Source organism: Cryptomeria japonica, chromosome 4, assembly GCF_030272615.1.
Source record: "Cryptomeria japonica chromosome 4, Sugi_1.0, whole genome shotgun sequence".
NCBI lineage: Eukaryota > Viridiplantae > Streptophyta > Pinopsida > Cupressales > Cupressaceae > Cryptomeria > Cryptomeria japonica.
The window spans coordinates 457,456,353-457,477,331 of NC_081408.1; the positions used below are offsets into that span (position 1 = coordinate 457,456,353).

Here is a 20,979-nt window from a genome sequence, read left to right on the forward strand (position 1 = left end):
ATTGTGTATGTCTTGCTTATGTATGAAAATGGCATTTTGCAGCTTTCCACCGACCATGTATTTGAGATGTCTTTGATTTAGATATGGCATGAGCTTAGTCGTAGAGTGAGACTAGGGAGTTAAACCATCTCAACCATGGTGCGCTTGCATATGTATATAGTTTTGTGTATTCATTAAAGATTTTCATTTAATTTTAATCAACTAAAGAGCAATATTCATGACTTACAAGTAATAAAAAAACTTACAAGGATGAGGCATATTCATTACTTACAAGTAATAAAAAAACTTACAAGGATGAGGCATATTCATAACTTTTGCAGTCCTACCTTGGATATCAACACTAGAAGAAACTCATATTGTTCGTGTACAAACAAGACAATATGGGAGTTCATTATACCCAGCAACTTGTGGTGTTTTTGTTCGTGTTGGCTCTGTTGGACCCTGCAATTAAGATTCAATATACATTATTCAATAAGATTAACTATGCAACATAATGAAATATTGAAAAGTGTGTTACCTTGTTGAGCTTCGCTTGGTTTTGAGAATAGTATAATATTCTCTACTTAACAGGGCCAACCACGTGAAGGTGGAAGCTCATTTGGCCCCTCCCCCCACCTAACGTCACTCCAAATTCCCCATTAACATCTTATAACATTCATTCATTAATTCTTTCTACCATTAATAAAATATAGCATTCATTCATTAATATCACATAACGTTCATTAACACATAACATTGATTAACATTAATTAACACGTAACATTCATCAATATTAATTAACACATATCATCCATAACCATTAATTAGCACATAATTACATTCACTAACACATAAAAATTAGTCATTATCAAATAAGTTAGATTACAATCATTTCTTTCTTTGTTTTTTCTTTGAAGCTATGAAAAGGCTAAGTGGAACATCGGTTTCTTCATCATTTCCCCCCTCTGTAGATGTTCCGCCAACTGCTCGTGATCTTAATGTATGCCTAGTCCTATACTGAGGATGAGGACAATGAAGCGAAGGGGGGTCCTCTACAATAACAAAGAAATGGGTTAAATTCAAAAAAAAAAAAATTATTGTTACAAGTATTTCATTAATTTAGAGAACATAATTGTTGTGCTCTTTACTTGATGGGGCCACATCATTTTGTGTAGCCTCAACCTCAACATGTTGAACACCCTCTAGATCATTTGGAGTTAAAATACTAAAGGTTACATTAATGTTGAACACCAATTGAAATTATATTTGTTTAAAGCAATAACAGTGATCCTCTTTACCTGAGTGGGGAACATCACGTTCTTGAGGTTGTGTACCCAAATCATGCTCCACTTGCTCACCACCGACTACATGCTCTAAAATATTAAAAAAAAAGGTTACATTAATTACTACTCTAATTACAAATTAAGATGTTTAATTGTATTAATAGATAAATAAATAAATTTGAATAGCATATGAATACCTCCACTACTGGGATGCACATCCAGACCTTCATGTGCAAGTGGTGTTTCACAATTAGCAGGTTGCATTCCAATGAAATGCACATTATTATCATTGCTTGCTTATTTAAAATAAATATAGTCACTTTATGTTGGAACTCAACATCAATTAGATTATTGGTAAAGTATTCAATTTGAAACAACTTCCATTTAGCATATTTACCTGTGTGATGGATGCACTCGAATGTTGTGTATGCCCACTCAATTCTCATAGCCGATCAGCCATGGCTGAATAGCCTTGCTGGTAGGCAATTCTCTTGTCATCTTTTAGGGGTGCTCTATTGAATTCAAAGCCCTGCATTTTTCCTTGGTACCATGAATTTTACTTGCATTGTTTGATAAAAAAAAATCGGCAATTTATTAATATTTTGGTGCAATATTTTGTTTACATGAGATACTTACAATTCGTGTAGCAAGTTTCATGTAACCACTAGAGCTAAGTTTGTGTTGCCCATGCTTTTCTTGCCTTGCCTTGGTTGCCTTTGATGTGTCACTCAGTCTATAAAAAGTTTGAAATATGTTAGATTATATAAATATAAAGAGTAATTAATTAGTACATAATTACATTCTTAATAGTATCTCGTACCTTCTTCTGGTGTCTAGTGGTGTATTTCCTTTTTTCCTTTCAATTCTCTCCTTGGCATCCAAAATCAGGTCCTTCCACTCCCTCTCTGGAATCATGGGGGAATGCTCATACTTTAGGTTCCTCTCCAAATGGGTCCTGTGTTGGTCCCTCACATACTTTAGATATGTGCCATCTTTTTCAAGGAGCTTGGTTTTGTCAAAGGTGTCATTTCCAAACCACTCAACCATTTGGTTTGTCAATTCATCTTTTAACCTTTTTTCTTGGTCATTCCACCTTTTAAAGCAAAAACAAACCTGTTAGATTCAGAAATGAACTGAAGCTACATTTATTACACTTCAAAAAATGGATCAAAGGAAAACTATTCTAGCAATGATATGAAATCAAAAGTGGATAAGGGTTAGTTCACATATGATGTACCACCTTTTACGTATGGTGGGGCCAAATATCTGCAATGCAATATCACTAAAATGTTTATAGAAAATATCATTGCCTGCAAAAAATTCATGGGATCATTAGTCCAAAATGAGTGATCATAAAGTAAATTACAATTAGAGTATAGATAATAATAATTTTAAAGTACCTGGAACCTTTTGTATCTTTAAGGGAAGCATTTCTTCATTGCTCACCACCAATGTGGCCTGCAACGTTCTCGTACTAGCAATACAAGAAGATCCAAGAAATGATGGTATGTTATCAGTAGTAGTCGCCTCTGGCACATCCTCATGTGCATCTCCTCGGACAAAAAATTTCAAGTGCCTCTCAACCATCCACATTGACCTAGTGTGTACAGGTCCACACAATTCAATCTCCTCAACTTGGTGTATGAGGTAGTGTTCTTGTGCATTGAAAAAAGCTGGAGGTAGACACTTTTTCATTTCACATATTAAATGAGGAATTTTTCTCTTCCAATATTTTATATCGTCTTTATGGATTTCTTTACATGACAACCACCTACAAGGTATTCATGACGCAAAAAAATATATTACATAAGAAGTAAAACAAATCGCAAATATAACATCTATACAATGAACTAAACAAATATCACTACTTACCTCATCTATTTTCCAAGATAATATATGACTTGCTTGACATTATTGTTGAAGTCGTCTAGGAGAGATAGAGGTAGAACGTACTGCAACAATTATAAAATTATCTTTTCATTTTTTTGTAACATAATGAAAAGTACACGTACATGCAGTACTTATATACATACTAAAAACACAAGAACATGAATTAGCTTAATGACACCGTATGCCAATCATGTGTTTTCATCCTTGACCCAAATTCACTTTTCTTTGATATGAGATTGTTTATGTTCGCAGCAAATCCTGTGGGAAATCAAATTTTTCATATGACTTCTTTTATAGCATTTCTTTGCTGGTCCGTTAATAACCAAGGAAGCTCACTTATATTAATCTAGTCTCCATGGCTATATGATTGAATGACATTTATCATTGCATGATTGGAATCCTGAATGTCACTACATATTTTGACAATTTTTTCTTTGTCACGCCTTCCATCCAATATTTTCCATACTGTCTTTGTTATATTCTTTCCAATATGCATACTATCGAACAAATGAACAATTTATAACTGCTCGTAGTAGGGCAGCCTACTAAATTGTCGGGGATAAATTTTTATTCCCTTAGGAAGGTGGTCATTTATGCCTTCACAACCTTCATGATAATTAATCACATCATTAGTAAACAAAACAAAATAGAAAAGATGTTTTATGACAAACCAATAGATGGAATGGCATTACCTTGATGATTAATTCTATTATATTCCAACTTCCATGGGTGAGGTGTCATTCTTCATGGATTTGATGTATTCTCTTCTTTCCCATTGAAAAGATGTTTTTTAGTATTTTGACATGACTTTTGTGGAGAAAGTGCCTATACTCATCAAGCACCTGCTTTCCTAAACTTTTTGAATGGCGAGATTTCATCTTTGGACCACAAACAGGACATGCAAATTTTCCCTTTGTTTGAAGACCTACAAGATAATGTATAATTGGATTAAATATGATAATTTTTTGAATTATAATGTTCATGCACAACTTAAACACTATAACATAGCACAAAAATGTGTTAGCCCCGGGGCATCGTGTATTGTCCATAGAAGCAACGCATGGAATTGAAATAATCTTTGTCCTATTGGTCTAGAGACGTCATACATAGTGACACCATTCCATAACTCTAGCAACTCGTCGATAAGTGGCTTGATATATACATTCATATCTTTAACTTGGTACTTACCTAATCGAATGAACAAAAACATTACATAATTATTATGACAATTTTACTACAATATTTATAATTAAATTTAGACGACTATATTTAAATGATAAAATACCTGGAACAATCATTGCCAAAATTATGTGCTCCCTCTTTATTGACATCCATGGAGGAATGTTATTGTTGATAACAAAAACAAGCCACACTGAGTAAACAGATCTCATCTCTCCAAATGGATTGACACCGTCCGCTGCCAATGAAAGCCTGGGATTACGAGGTTCTTCTTTAAAGTGTGGCCACTTTTCCTCTATGTCCATAAATGCTGAACCATCCGCAGGCATTCGAATAATGTCATCTTGACTTCTATTTCATGCATGGTAATCCATAAATTGTGCCAAGCTAGTGCACTTGAATAATCGTTGCATATGTGGAATAATGGGAATATAGCAAAGAACCTTGCGAGGAACCCTTTTTGTTATTTGATCTGTTCGATATCTACTAATATGACATTCAGGGCATTCAGTTTGAAATTCATGTTTTTTGTGATATATAATATGATCATTGGGACAAGCATCTATTGCTTGATACTCCATTCCAATATCTTTCATAATGGCAGATAATTCTCGGTATGAGCGAGGTAGAATATTTGATGGTGGTAACAAAAACTCACCTATCAATCTACAGTGAAAAAATATAATTTGTTATAATAAAGAATATTAATGGTACAACATGATTCATAGTTTATTATGACATATATGATATACCTTAACATACGTGACATTGTTATGTTGGATAAACCATTCATAACCATCAAGTTCACCAACAACAATACATCAGAGAGAAGAGTTGCTTGTGAGCCTTTGTAAAGGGCCTCAGATGCCTTCTCAAGTAGAGGGACATCATGAACAACATCAAGGTCATCTTCATCATCATGATCAACTACGCGAGTACTAAATGAGTCATGGATCAATGTATTTGTACCATCATCTTCAATTGTGTTTTCTGGCTCATGATCATCATCTTCCATGGGATCATTATTTTCAGCTTCGATATTCACACCTCCATGTTTGTCCACTTTGAAAACCATATTCTCAGGGTTATGTTGATCCATACCATGTGCTTTGGGGTGCTCGAGCTATATAAAATTGATTAACATAAATAAACCGTGATCATGATCTCATCATCATGTGATTTATTATGTATATAAATTGTCAAAATGATATAATGAGAAACTTACCAATGGATGATAATCATGTCCACCTTCAATGTGACCATGTAGCCTACAATGTTTCTTTGTTGTTTTGATTAGAAGTCTTCTAGTCTTTAACCCCTTACAAATTTTGCATGAACAATAACATTTTCCATCACCTTTTCTTTTCAAGTTAGACCACAGTCTAGCAATTGTCTCCTTATTTTGTTGTTCGTTGATATTGTCTGACATGGTATTTCTTCATAGGCAAGAAAATAGAAATTATCATCATTGAACAAAGCATCTTATTGAATTTAGATTTCTAGTTTGCTTATGGTACATCACACAACATGGAAAACAAGAAATACTCAATAAATAACAGGATTCATTGATCTAGTATTATCACAATCTGCACTTGGCCTTCAATATTTTCTCCTCCTAACATTGTTTATCCATTACCTGTCAAGTAGATAACTCTAAAACCCGTGGCTATTAAAATACATAAGACAACATTGTAGCATCTTATAATCATTTGTTATAAAACCAAAGCACTTGGGAGTGATTCTTTTGTTTGTCACAGTCTAGGAAAACGGTGTCTACTGGAGCCTTGAATAACTGACTAGAAAGATTTTTAATTCCTTTTCTTTTTCCTTCTGATTTTTTCGTTGTCACTTCCATCCTTCGAGTTAGATGCCCCTGCCCTTTTATTTCTTCTTGTTTTTTCATACTCATTGTCATGCTTTGAATTATTTTTCTTTCTTGGTGACTCCTTACTGCTCTCATTGTCAGTTTCACTCTCAGAATTTGACGAACCTGATGAACTAGAAGAATCATCATTAGAGGTAGATTAATCTGACTCAGGAATAGACTTTTGCTGCTGCATTAAAAGCCTTGGCATATTCTTCAAATACTCATGCAAACTCTTAGTGATACCACCAAGACCAATAGAAGTAAAGAAATTGATAGCAAACCGTGAATTTTTGGGATTGTCCTTTGGAGAAATTGAATCAAAAGACTCCTGCATTGTTGGATCGTTCAACCTTTCATTAAGCAACAATATACCAAGTTGCTCTGCCAGCTCCTGCAAGAGAATCTTTATAAAAATATGGGAAGAGGAAGTAGTATCTTCCTCTGTCTCACGTATATAAGCAAGACAATGCCATGGAAGAGAATATGTGCCAAGTAAGTGGGCAAAAAGCTTTGCAACATTATGTAGTTTATTTGTTTCCAATTTGTGTATCATGGAATACTGTTGTACAAAACACTTATCAAAAAATTCCTCATAAATTTTATTCATCATACAAAATCTTTGCCCAAGAAGACCATAATAATGAAGGTATGTTCTCTCTTGACCAGGTTCAAGCTTGATCTTTAGTAGCTTATGACCAGCTTCCTCAAAATCAACACTTGACATGATTGGCAAATAAATTGTACGTCTTAAATTGACCAAGTTTGTCTCTGTCTCATCCTATATTCTCAGTGCTTCCTCATCTTCCTCTTCCTCACCTTCCTCATCATCATCATCATCATCATCATCATCATCATCATCATCATCATCATCATCATCATCATCATCATTCGAATCATCACTTGAATCATTCTCCCCTTCTGCTTCATCTGAAGAAGCATCTCCAAGGATATATTTCTTCAATTTTTCATAGGTTGCCTCATGCTCTAAGAAATCGGGATCTGGCTTGAAAACATCCAAACTAGCTTCTTGATCAAGTTCATCTTCTAGGAAAACTTCATGTGTTAACTGATCTGGATGCATAACTAGATGACCCTCAAATTTAGCTTTGCAAAATGTAAAAAGGCCTTTGATTAAAAACTATACTCGTTTGTCAATTTCCCCCTCATGGAGAATACCTTAAAATCTTTCAAAAATCCCATAGAGACCTTTGGGTGAAAGGTCTTGCAACAAAGAACCACATTCTTTCATGAACCCAACACCAACCTCTACACTATCATCTGTGGGGTTCTCTAGTAAAAGGGTGAGAAGTTCCAAGGCAATGATCTCATGTGCAACTTCTTGATTCACTAAATGAGCTATGAATTTGGCTCCTGCTATCAACATGTGTTTGTCATTGTGTTTGTATGCCCTCTTAAGCTGCAAAATAATTCTTCGCAAAAGTAGATTGCCAACTTCAGGAAATTTTGTATTTACCATAGCAACCAATGCAACAAAAACATCTATAAATCTAGGGGATGCCATTTGGGATTTCATACAAGACCTACAAAATAGACCCCTCCCACAGATGAGATTCTCTGCAAACAACTCTGGAATGATGTTCTTGATGTTAGATGATTTACCTTGTTTACTAACCCATTAATACTCTTCCGAAGGGCATCCCATGCCATGCACTGGTATTCCACACTACTCTTGTCTTCCACATCTTTCATCATTTGAGCTAGCTTAAATGGGGGAATGTAAACACGCCTGCTTCTTCCAACACCCTTCTTAGCTCCTATTATAACACCTTCGCCATTCCCATTCTGAGATGGAGCAGACACAACACCAGAAGTTTTCACTTCCATTGCCTCTCTGTCCCTCTTGTTTCCAAAAGCCCCTTTACCACTTAATTTGTGCTTATTTCTGTACATAAACCCATCAATAAGCATAAGTTTTTGCATATAAGCTCGCCCAAATATTTTATAGTTATTTTTCATCAAGATTCCCTCAGGAGCTGGTAGATACTGCTTCCATACTTTAATTCTATTTTCTCAAAGGACAATCCTAAAAATCCATGCATTGCAAACAACTTTTTACACCTTTGTTGGTTGTGGTGGCATCACAGAGATTTTACATCAATAAATGAAGAACATGCCAATGCTTTTAATGCAGCAATAGAAACCTATCTCTTATTCCATATCTCTAGTGAAGATCCCATGATCTTTTGTTGGAGTAGAATTTGTTATATTCTAGAAAGGGTCTTGTCCTTTGTTGATGAGATATTCATCTACCTCAAGAAATAATTGTTCTTTTTCTCCAACAAGAAGTGGAACTAAATGAAGATCTAGCACCATGAAATGAATCCTCAAAAGGATTACTATAGTTAGTTTTGGTAGATAATGATTTGGGTAAAATACTAATGTAGCTTTAGGAAACATTATGTAATAGCTTAGCATACTCTAACAACTCTGGTGCGTACATCCAATTAAGTCTCCATCAGTATCTCTATTGTGTTTATGGATTGGGATTCAATGTACTCTTTTTATACATAGATTTTACTTTCAACTGAGGAGGTTTGTATGTACTTACTTGTCTTTTGATTGTATCCCTATTTCAAGAATTTCTTCTATCAACAAATCATTTGTTGTAAGTTGTACAAGTGGAAGCTTGAACATGCCTTCCATGCTAGCCTTGTTGATACGTTCAACACCATCTTGTGCAACAAATCTTTAGAACTCCACTATTTCATTGAAGAGTGAGTAGTAGGGACAATCTAGGACACTTACAGAGGTTTTGCAAGAGAGATAAATAGACCTAAATATTATGGCTTAATAATGATCAATAGGTAAACAGATAAGAAACTCTCAATATCAAATTGACTTTCTTGATTGTCTTTACTAGAAATGGATAGATCTACTAATAATGGCTTTATGATTGCATGTCAACTTTAGACTCAATCCAAGAAGAGCTAGAACTAATATGTGATATCTATATTTATGATCTCTATAATATAACAATCCCATAATTATGTTTCCACGCATCTATACCACAACACAAACATCATGCTAGTGTTTAGGCATAGCAATTGATATCCTAATTATAGAATGTGAAATATGCACATAACTATGAATAAAGATTAAGAAAAACAAAGAAAGATGCTTATTGCAAACATAAATGACTAATGGACAAGAATTGAATTCATTGTAGATAGTTTTGAATATCAAATTCACTTATTTGTGTGCATTTAGTAACTCATGTACTTGTGGCCAACCATTTATCTCTTTCATAAATTAAACACTTATTAATAACATTAAATAACTGAGTAATTATGTTTTAGTTGAAATTGAAAATAAAATATTTTATTTCAAGACAGCTCACACTATTCCCTATCATATTTTAGACTCTCAGTTTTGTTAGTAGTGGTTTGATGTCTTTGGAGCTGATCATTGCATTTATTTAGTTACATTTGCCAATGTACTCCCAGCCTGTGCCAAAATGGGAGCTTTAGAATAGGGTATGGACATCCATCAAAGCATAAAAGATAGAGGAATTTTGTCAGATGTAGTTGCAACTGCTCTGTTAGCATGTATGCAAAATGTGGAAGCATAGACAAGGCACGGGAACTGTTTGACAAATTGCCTTAAAGAAATGTGGTTTCTTGGACTGCAATGATTGTCAGATATGCACAAAATGGATTTGTTGAGAAGGCTTTAGAAACTTTCAATCAAATGCAATCGGTAGGTGTAAAGCCAAATTCCACGACCATTGCTACTATCCTCCCTGCCTGTGCCAAAATGGGAGATTTAGAACATGGTATGGACATTCATCGAAGCATAAAGGATAGAGGAATTTTGTCAGATGTTATAGTTGCAACTGCCCTGGTAGACATGTATGCAAAATGTGGAAGCATAGACAAGGCACGTGAATTGTTTGATATAATGCCTGAAAGAAATGTTGTCTCATGGACTTCAACAATTGCTGGATATGCACAAAATAGATTTGTCAAAAAGGCTTTAGACACTTTCAAGCAAATGAAATTGGAAGGCATAAAGCCAAATTCCACAACCTTTGCTAGCATCCTCCCTGCCTGTGCAAAAATGGGAGCTTTGGAATAGGGTATGGACATCCATCAAAGCATAACGGATAGAGGAATTTTGTTAGGTGTTGTACTTGCAAATGCCCTGCTTGACATGAATGCAAAATGTGGAAACATGGACAAGGCTCGTGAATTGTTTAATACAATGTCGCAAAGAGATGTGATCTCATTTGAACAATCAACACACGCGTATATGGGAGGAAGGGATTGCTGCTACAAAATTGAACGCTCACTCCTCAATCATAGTTCTATGGTTTTACGAGATTAAACTAGGGCAATTAACCACCACATGTATATTTTTTTTAACATGAAATTAAAAACTAGGGCAATTTGAATCTACCTCCTGCACGGGATTGCAAGAAATGCCACAAATGCCTTCGACATGAGTTTGATGTTCTTGGGGGTTGAAGTCGCCATGAATGCCTACGCGGGAAATTTGCAATACAAATGAAGTCCCCTCTTCTTTTTTTTAAGTAATGGCCGTTGTCATCGGAATTACGATGAAATCAAGCACTTTTTTGGAAAAAATAAAATTCTCATTGCTAATGCCTTCTTCATCGAAACCAAATGGGAAATTTTCATCGGAATTATGACGAATGCGAGCATTTAAAAAAAAAAAAATCTAATTTGGCCACAATATACCTTCTCCGTCGGAAACCTCAGTCAGAAATCTAGTCCAAATGTATTAGTGAATATCCCCGTTTTCATTCATGACAACACTTACCAGTTATTACATAATGTAATGTTATCTCCTCTCATTTCAGCATTCTCTCCCCTTTTCACTATCATCTCTCTAGTATAATAGTATACACTATCTTTCCCTCTTTTTCGAATAGATGACATTTAGCAATATCTCTCCTACATAGAAATTATCTAGTATTTCTCGCCCTTTGACATCTAGGACAAAGGGCACATGTCTTCACCTAATTGTGCATACATATTCTTCTACACTCTCTTCCCTTATTTCAATAACAACTAACCAACTACTTTCTCTCCCTAAGAGAAACAACCATATCAATCAAGGATACAAAGAATATTCTTTGAATTTGTCCCTCTAGATAGATGCATGAACTTATTCATCTAGTTAGAAGGAGGGGGAATAACACCTAACTTCTACCTAAGATACTCAAAAGTATCCTTTTAAAGTTCCTTAGTGAATATATCTACAACATATTCTTTTGTAGGCACATACTCCAATGTGACTTCCTTCTCTACAACTTGATCTCTCAAAAAATGATATCTGATAGAAATGTGTTTAGTTCAAGAATGCATCACCAAATTATTTGAAATTTTTATAGCACTTTTATTGTCACACATAATAGGAATGATCTCATCATACATCACATTAATATCTTTCAATATTTTCTTCATCCACATCACTTGAGTGCAACAGGATGCTACAACAATGTACTCTTCCTCTATTATTGATAAAGAAACTGAATCTTCTTACAAAAGTAAGAAACCAATTTTTCTCCAAAAAAAATCAATTCCACTAGTACTTCATTTGTCATCGCAACATCCATCCCAATCAGCATCAGCATAAGCCTTCAAAGAAAAAACATCATTCTTTTGTACAATAGGTCATAATCTAGAGTCATTTTTAAATATCTAAATATAGTTTTCATAACCTTATCATGAGATTGCTTAGGATTAGCTTAATATATAAAAAGCAAATATACTACATATATGATATTAAGTTTAGAAGCAGTAAAATATAATAGTCTTCCAATCGTAGACCTATAAAGAGTTTGATCAACTCCTAGAAATTCATCATATTTACTTAAATGAACTTATTTATAATTCTCCATTCCAAACTTTTTCAACATCTCCTAAATATGTTTTACCTTAGAAATGAAGATTCCATCATCTAACTGAATAACTTGAAGTCTAACAAAGAAAGATATATCACCTTGATCATTGACATCACAAATTCTTTTTCCATTTATCTACAAATCTCTTACATACACCATCATCTCCACCAAAGATAATATCATCAACATATACAAAAACTATCAACAATTTGTCATTATCAATGTTGAAATAAAGATTGCTATCTATTGTACCTTTCTTGAATCCTTGTTGTAGTACTTGTCCAACCTAGCATACCAAGCCCTAGGGGCTTGTTTAAGACCATACCATGGCTTTTTTCAATCTTCACACCATGCTTGGATTATCTACCAATTAAAATCTATCAGGTTAATCTATATAGAATTCTTCTTCTAGATCCCCATTCAAGAAGGACGCCTTGTAATGCACTCCAAGAAACCCTAGAGAATAAAACCAACTAACAACCTATCTAAACATAATAGAGATAAAAAAAATTTAAATAAAGATAAATGACATTAAACTTAACTAAAGAATCACATCATCTTAAGGGCACAAGTGGAATTAAAGATGCATCATCACATTATTCTTTAAGAAATTCCATACATTAAACTTATTTGATTACATAACAATAAAGTACAAATAGAAATAGTCTCATCCATCCAACTTACATCCTCTAGATTTTCCCAATGTCATTACTAATAAAGAAACAACAAAAAGATACATGAGATATTTCCTACTTAAACTATTGCCCACAACATAGAAAAGATTACCATTTAAACTATAGAATTTTAATCATGAGATATAACTTATCCAACATTACTAGGTTACTACATTCATTTTAGTTCATCAATGTCCATTTGTTCTTATGTTATTAAAAACTTTCAACATGATAGAAACTATCCAACCCTATAATAAAATAGTCAGCACCAATTCCGTTAGGACCTGGAGGCAACCGTGAAAGGGGGGGTGGGGGGGGGTGAATCAGTTGTCTATTAATTTCAACCCAAATATAACTTAATCAAACTTGATACATAATACCGGTAAATCAAACTTAATGTCGGTTAACAAATTAACAATTAATATCAATACAAGTGAAACTTAATGCATGAAACAAAAAGAGAAACAACATCCACAACACATAACATAGAGATTTGTACGTGGAAACTTTGTAAGGGGAAAAACCACGGTGGGAAACCTTACCCACAAACAGATGATACTACTGTGGATGGTATGTGTGTACAAATGGGGTCTGCACATACAGAGAGGCCAACCGCCTAGAGTTCATTGCTTAATCACAAAATAGGAGTCACACTAACTACAATTGGATGATTAAATCCAATGATAATGTACTGCTCAAAGTAGCATCTCCAATGCTAGATTCAGTACCGATTAAGCTTTGATAATCACCTTCTCTATGGTCTGCTCATATGATCTTCAATATTCACACATACTATGTTACAATACCATAACAATATACCATCTCTCTTTTCTATATCTTCCTTCTCCTTATTACATCATCTCACAAATGAGATCTTACATATATACCAAAACCTAAGACCAAATGTGTAGGTCGGCTAATTAAGAATATTACAATAAAATCAATTACAACAAGTCAAGATATGATGCATCATGTCATCTCAATACAATTACAACAATATCCAATTGATTAAATCATCTCCATAACGTGTCGTGTTGATCTGGAATAGATAATGCATGTCGGTCCATAACGTAGACCAATTTGCTGGTAACAACAAATATGTCATCCTGATTAGACCAATAACCAAAATACCAAAACCAAGTGTCCAAACCATGTCTTTGACATAACCAATTGATCTCCAGATGATAACAAGTCATCCTCAGTGTCGGTGAACAATATAACCTACCGGTGAACCAAATATCGGTGACTGTACATAAGTCATCGAACTTGCCGGTGAACATAATGTGCCAGTTCATCATAATCAAAGATCTCTAGAAGGATAAGTGTAGATAAGTGTTGACATCAATGACAAAACCAATACAACACATCCATAATACCAACAATCTCCCCCTTTGGCATTGATGGCAACACAAGATGGAAAAACATCTAAGTGCCAAAGCACAATGCCAAAAAAAATAAAAACCAACAATCTCCAGAATATACCAATACCAGAAATCAAATGTAGAGAGTATATATCTCTCCCCTAATGAAAAATCTCTCCCCAAAGGATAATGATTTTTTTTCCATAGATATATCTCCCCCTTTGACATCAAATGCCAAAGAATTACAAATACCAGATACAAAAAACATAATATCCAATTACAACCAACTACTCCAACTACTCCCCTTGAGATGTAGCTCTCCTCCATCAAAGCTAGAAAAAAGTTTCTCTGTTAATTCTGTCGGTTTGATGTCAAATATCAACTGTCTAAGTCTCTACCAGTGAGGGTATAACCCCAAGCTGCTCTCTGAGATATTCAAAAGTTTCCTTAGGCAAAGTCTTAGTAAAGATATCTACAATCTTCTCTTTAGTATGCACATAAACCAATCTCACTTCTTTTGCTTCAACATTCTCTTTCAAAAAATTATATTTGATAGAAACATGTTTAGGTTTAGAGTGAAATACCGGATTCTTAGATATATCAATTGCTGCTGAATTATCACAATAAATGATTATAGGTTCTTTGCATTTTACCTTTATGTCCTTCAACATTTGCTTAATCCATAATACCTGAGTACAATTAGTTGTTGTTGCAACATATTCTGATTCTGTTGTTGATAATGATGTACAACTCTGTTTCTTTCTCAACCATGAAATCAATCTGCTACCAAGAAAGAATGCCCTATCAGTGGTTCTCTTTCTATCATCTATATATCGTGCCCAATTAGCATCAGTGTATGCACATAAATCAAAATTTTCATCTTTAGGTACCACAAACCAAGATTTGTTGTGGCTTGTAGATACCGGAAAATCCTTGCTGATTCATGATTTTCTCCAGGATTACTCTAAAATCTTGAAACATACGTACTATATTCATTATATCAGGTCTTGTTTGTATTAAATATAGTAAACCTCCAATCATAGATTTGTATCTTGTCAGATTAACAGGAGCTGAATCATCCTCAATGACATTTTATCAGTTGTAGTCATAGGAGTGCTTACCAATTTAGAGGTTTCCATACCAAATTTCTTCAGTAGTTCCTTTAGGTACTTTTTTTGACATATGAATATACCTTTATCAGTCTGTGAAATCTGCAATCCTAAAAAGAATTTTATCTCCCCAATCATAAACATTTCAAATTCTTCCTACATTTTATTAGAAAAGTCTTTACACAATCCATCTTCTCCTCCAAATATTATATCATCATTAAAAAATTCAATAACCAAGATGTCATCATTAGTCACTTTGTAATATAGATTGTTGTTAGCATTACCTTTAGTGTATCCAAGCTTCAAAAGATATTTGTCCAATCTAGCATACCAAGCTCGAGGAGCTTGCTTCAATCCATATAAAGCTTTCCTTAATCTGCAAACCATATCTTTATCATTTGTCAATGAAAATCCATCAGGTTGCTCAATGTAAACTTCCTCTTCAAGATCACCATTCAAAAATGCACATTTTACATCCATTTGATATACTTTATAGTTCTTGTGTGTTGCAAATGCAAGAAATAATCTGACTACCTCAATTATAGCTACTGGTACAAAGGTTTCATTGTAATCAATTCCCTCTTTCTATGAATATCCTTTACACACTAATCTTTCTTTGTTTCCAATTACCTTACCATCTTCATTAAGTTTATTCTAAATACCCATTTAGTTCCAATTACATTTTTATTTTTAGGCCAAGGAACCAATGTCCAAGTATTGTTCTTTTCAATTTGTTTTAATTGATCTTCCATTGCTTTAATCCAATGTTTATCTTCACATGCCTCAATAACAGATGCTGGTTCAATTTGAGAAATTAAACATACCTCTTCATTTTCCAATCTTCCTCTTGTCATAACTCCTTGATACTTATTCCCAATTATCTAACTTTCAGAGTGATCCAGTCTTACATACCTGGGTGTGTTTACTTGTTGTTGTTCTTCAGTCACTGTGGAATTCTCTGATGATGCCAATGTGACTGGATCAACATTCTGTATTGGTGCACTCTGTATAGGCTCATTTGTGATCATCTCAACTAATGGTTCAGAATCCATAGACCTTTAATTTCCTCTAAAGTGTTCATCTATCTTCACATTTGCACTCTCAATGATTTTTTGCAATCTTTTATTAAAACATCTATATGCTTTGCTCTTAGATGAATAACCAAGAAATATTCCTTCATCACTTCTACGAGGCCCTACCCCGACTCATCCTAGCATTTCAGTATTTTCCATGTTGAGACTATTATGGTTGCTTTATTTTTATACATTATAGATTTATAACTTATATGATTTCATATTTCATGATTTGGATAACATTGATATATATTGATGCTTCATTTCTATGCATTATAGACATAGAACTCTTTATGATTCTAGAATAGGATTACTTTGTGATGATGTATGTCATTATTGGAATTGCAGGACTTTACTATGATGATAGAAATATGATGCATGTTTATGTATGGATCAAAATTATGAGGATTATGATAATTGCTTATGTTGATTTATTTTGATACAAGACATATTGATTTTTGTTTAATATCAATTGTATGCAGAGTGTTTGACGTGTATTCTTATTCATGTGTTTAAATGTTATATTAGGTTATTTGTAAGTACTAATGTGTAATTGAGATGCGTAGGAAAATTATCCATGTGACGATGGAAATATTATGTAGAACCAAACCTAGACCTATGTACGTTTGTAAAGCTAGGGGTTGTCTATTTGAAGAGACAACACCCCGTATGTATCATATTTTATTTGTAATAGTGAATGATGCATGTGTTAAATTTTATTATCGATTTATTTAAATCCAACAAGAGACAATTTCTATGTGTAATTTTGTAATGTATTTTATTGTGTCACTTGACACGTGTTAATTTATGTCTTGAATTTTGACTTGTCTCTTGAAGGGAGTTGTTTAACCATAGCTTTTTCAAATAATTTAATGTGGTTCTATATTTTCCTTGGGTAGAGAATCTTTGGGGTGGTCAACTTAGGTTTGACCCGAAAGTTACCTTAAATGGGTTTAAAAGGGGTTAAATGGACTCCTAGGGGTAGTTTAAAGGTGTTTCCTAAAGCCCATAAGGTATACCTAAGGGTTAGGAGTAATTTTAGGCATGTGACAACTCCCATGTGGCTGTTTAGTCACCCTAAAAAGTGGGTTTCCTAAGGTGAGCGAAAAATTGAATTTAGAAGGCATCATCTAGGTTAGTTAACTTTCCTTTTTGATGAGAGATCCCTTTTGATCTTTTCTTGACTTTTTCCTTTTTCAATTTTAGAATCCTGTGAGAACTCTGACTGAGGTTTTCTTAGGCAAGAATGAGATATTTTGGAGGTAATCACCCACTCTCCATTTTTGGAGACAAGGCAATTTTGAAAAGAAGAATAGATTTGGAATAGGAACTTGGCTAAGGGTAGAGTAGCAAGGAATTGTGGAATTGGGCTGCTCATCCTCAACTAGATCTAGCATTCCTTTGGGCAGTTGAAGGTTGGTTTAACTTCTTTTTGTATTGTTTTCATGTTGCATATTATGTTGAAAAGATTTGCTTGTATGAAAAGGCTAGTTTCTTGTATTTTTCCCTTGTGAAAATTATTTTGTGTTCTATATTGTACTTCTTATATGCATTTTTCTGTGCTTTGGGAGTAACCAAGGCCTCCTACTCTTGGGAGAGAGGATGGTCTTGTGGGTGGTAGAAGTTTGACAGCCCTCGAGTGAGAGGCTCTCGTTCTGAGAGTGATCTCAAGGGATATATTTGTGATCCTTGCTGCATGGCCTGTTTATACATTTGGGGGTCATAAGGAGGGAAATATGGTATGAATGCCTTGGGGGGGCATAAGGATGTGGGGTTATTATACTTATGATATATCTTTGGTTGCCATGAGGTGGCTTTGTGTTCTACTAGTCTTGCAGTCTCCTCAGGGTATTTGGTCCACTACCACCCTCGAATAGACATCACATTTTGTGGTGCAATGTAGCCTTGGTTGGGAATATGTTGGTGTGATTGTTTTCCCCTGCTTGTTGTGTTTGCATGTGTGTAACTTGTCTAGGGCTTGGTTCTCCAAGCTTGGGGGTGGCTTTTAGTAAGCCTAGGCTAGGAGGTGAGCACTCCATGGTCAAAGCATTTTGATTTATTTACAGGTTGTTGAAAGAAAAGAAAAGGAAAAGTAGAAGTTGCTGGACTTATTTGTTTACAGAAAAAGATTTGGGAATGGAATATTTATGTTTTTAAGTTGCAGCAATGTAAAGGGAAACTTTTTTGTATCTATTTTCGAAAGGAAATGTATCTATTATTTTTAAGGTCCTCATTTAATAGAAATGAGAGATCCATTTGTAAGGTTGACTATAATGTGTTTTAAATATACTTTAAGGAAATGCATTGCTTTTATTAAGTATTATTTGGTTGCAAAATGAATTATTCATGTGAAGTTTACGTTTTGTATTGTTCTTGAAGTTTTAATGATTGCATGCATGTTACTTTGAAAACAAATGTTCAAGTTTATTTCTTTATGCATATCTCTAAGTTTAATTAAAATAAATCTAGATTTATGTAGTTGCTGAATATATGTTAATAAATTCTGTCATTTTTCCCTTTAATTTATTCGCAGAAAACAAATCAAAAAAATTAATATGACTATCTCTAAGTTTTATTTCAATGCTTTCTAGTCTAAAAATAAAGTTGCTATTTAGATTTATTTAATTCTATCATTTACTTATTTGCAGAAATTAAAATCTAGAATTAAATAGTCTATTTAATTTAAATAATAACATATCTATATAGTTGTTTTTCATATTTATTTAACTCTGTTATTTATTTATTACAGAAATTAAATCTACAGTTAAATAGGCTATCTCTGTTTTGTGGTATTTAATGTAAAAAAAAAATATACACGGATTTAAATCAGAATACTTTAATCAATCTGTTTAAAAAGTTTAAAAAAAAAAAAAGACCTTGATTTAAATCTGAGGATTATTAATAATCTGTTCTATGTTTTTTTTGAAAAGAAAAAAATAATAATATAAATTTGCTTAAAAAAAAATTTAGCCCTAAATCTAATGAGTATTCAAAATATATGTATATAAATAAATAAATATATATATATATATATATATATATATATTTATTTATATTTATTTTAAAGTATATATATCTCTCTCTCTCTCTCTCTATATATAAAATTATATTTTTTATATAAAAAAATAATAAACAAAAAAAATAGAGGAAAGTATTTTTTTTTAAACCTAGGGTTTCGGGGAAAAAAGGGCCGAACCCACTGTGTGTTAGCATAGTGGGCCGGCGGCGGCTCGGGCCGCCACTGTGGCTCCACACAATGGACGACACGGAGGCCACCACTGTGGGAAACCACAGTGGAGGTTAGGGCCTCCCACTGCGGGTAACTGCAATGGAAGGGCCCGACCGCCACTGTGTATTCCCACAGTGGGCGGCACCCAGCCACCACTGTGGGGATACCCAGTGGCACCCGAGAAGGCCCCCACCCGACGCCCTTCTAAACCGCCTCCACTCCTCCACTCATCTGCCGTATCCGCCATGGCCCCTGCCTCTTGAACCTGCACAATCACACACACACACACACACACATCAAAAAATAAATAATAAAAGGATAAAATCATAGTTAAGCCCTAACCCGAAAATAGGGTTAGGGCAAGATAATGTTTGGAGGAGAAATAGAGTTTGAGAGGGATCTTTTTTATAACATTTTAGTTAGGTTAAATGGGTATTTGTTAATAATGCATGTTTTAAAAAAAAGGGGATTAACCTCACATATAAACATATAGGTGTTTAATATATATATATATATATATATATATATATATATATATATATATATATATATATATATATATATATATATATATATATATATATATATATAGTTTTAATCGATGGTTGTATAAATTTGACTTTAATTTAATTAGTTTATTTAACATTCATAATTTATATATGTTAAATAAACAATTAAATATGAAGTCTTAAATTTTAAATTATATTAGAGTTAATCATTTAGGAAATTTATTTTGTTGGTAGTTATTTGACTAAAGGGAACATTTTTCTTTGTCCACCTAAACATAGTATTTTATTGAGATTAACTTTATAGGACAAAATTCATTATGAATTTAATTGGCCCTTTAGTCGATTTAGTTTAAAGACATTTTCATTATTGTTAAAATAAGATATAGACATTATGAACTAAGTGCTAGGACTAATTTAATTAGTTCCTAAAGACAATTAATAGTTATTGAAGATTAATTTTATCTACGTCAATTAATTGGCTAAATTAATTTATTGATTAAAATCGATGAGAATAAATAATTCTTTTAATGTTTTGCATTTGATTTAAACTATTATCACTTACTTCAGTTAGTGGTTAGAGTTAACTCACACATAGTTAAGACAAACATGCTAGTGCATTTCATTTTAGCAAATTTAATGTTATTAAGTTGTGATTTAAAAAAAAAAATTATCCCGTTCGTGCCCAAAAGTTTCGGCATGACATTTTGGTATCAGAGCAAGGTTTCCCACACTAGGAACCTTTCTCCATTACGTTTTGCTTTAATTATTTAATTAATTTAATTATATTAATTTTCTATGATATTTAAATTTAATTAATTAAATATTTTTCCTAAAAATTAGTTATTTAATTTATTTTATTTTATTTTCTCATAAGGACGCCTCCGACTACGCGAAAAGCTCACAAGCACGGAAGGGGTCCTAGGCGTGTACACATAGCAC

The 20,979-nt window shown here is 33.5% G+C and overlaps 1 pseudogene; it reads right to left on the minus strand.

Moving 5' to 3' along the window:
• LOC131875165 (uncharacterized) overlaps window positions 1-20,979 on the minus strand; it is a 93,750-nt pseudogene that overhangs the window by 58,012 nt on the left and 14,759 nt on the right.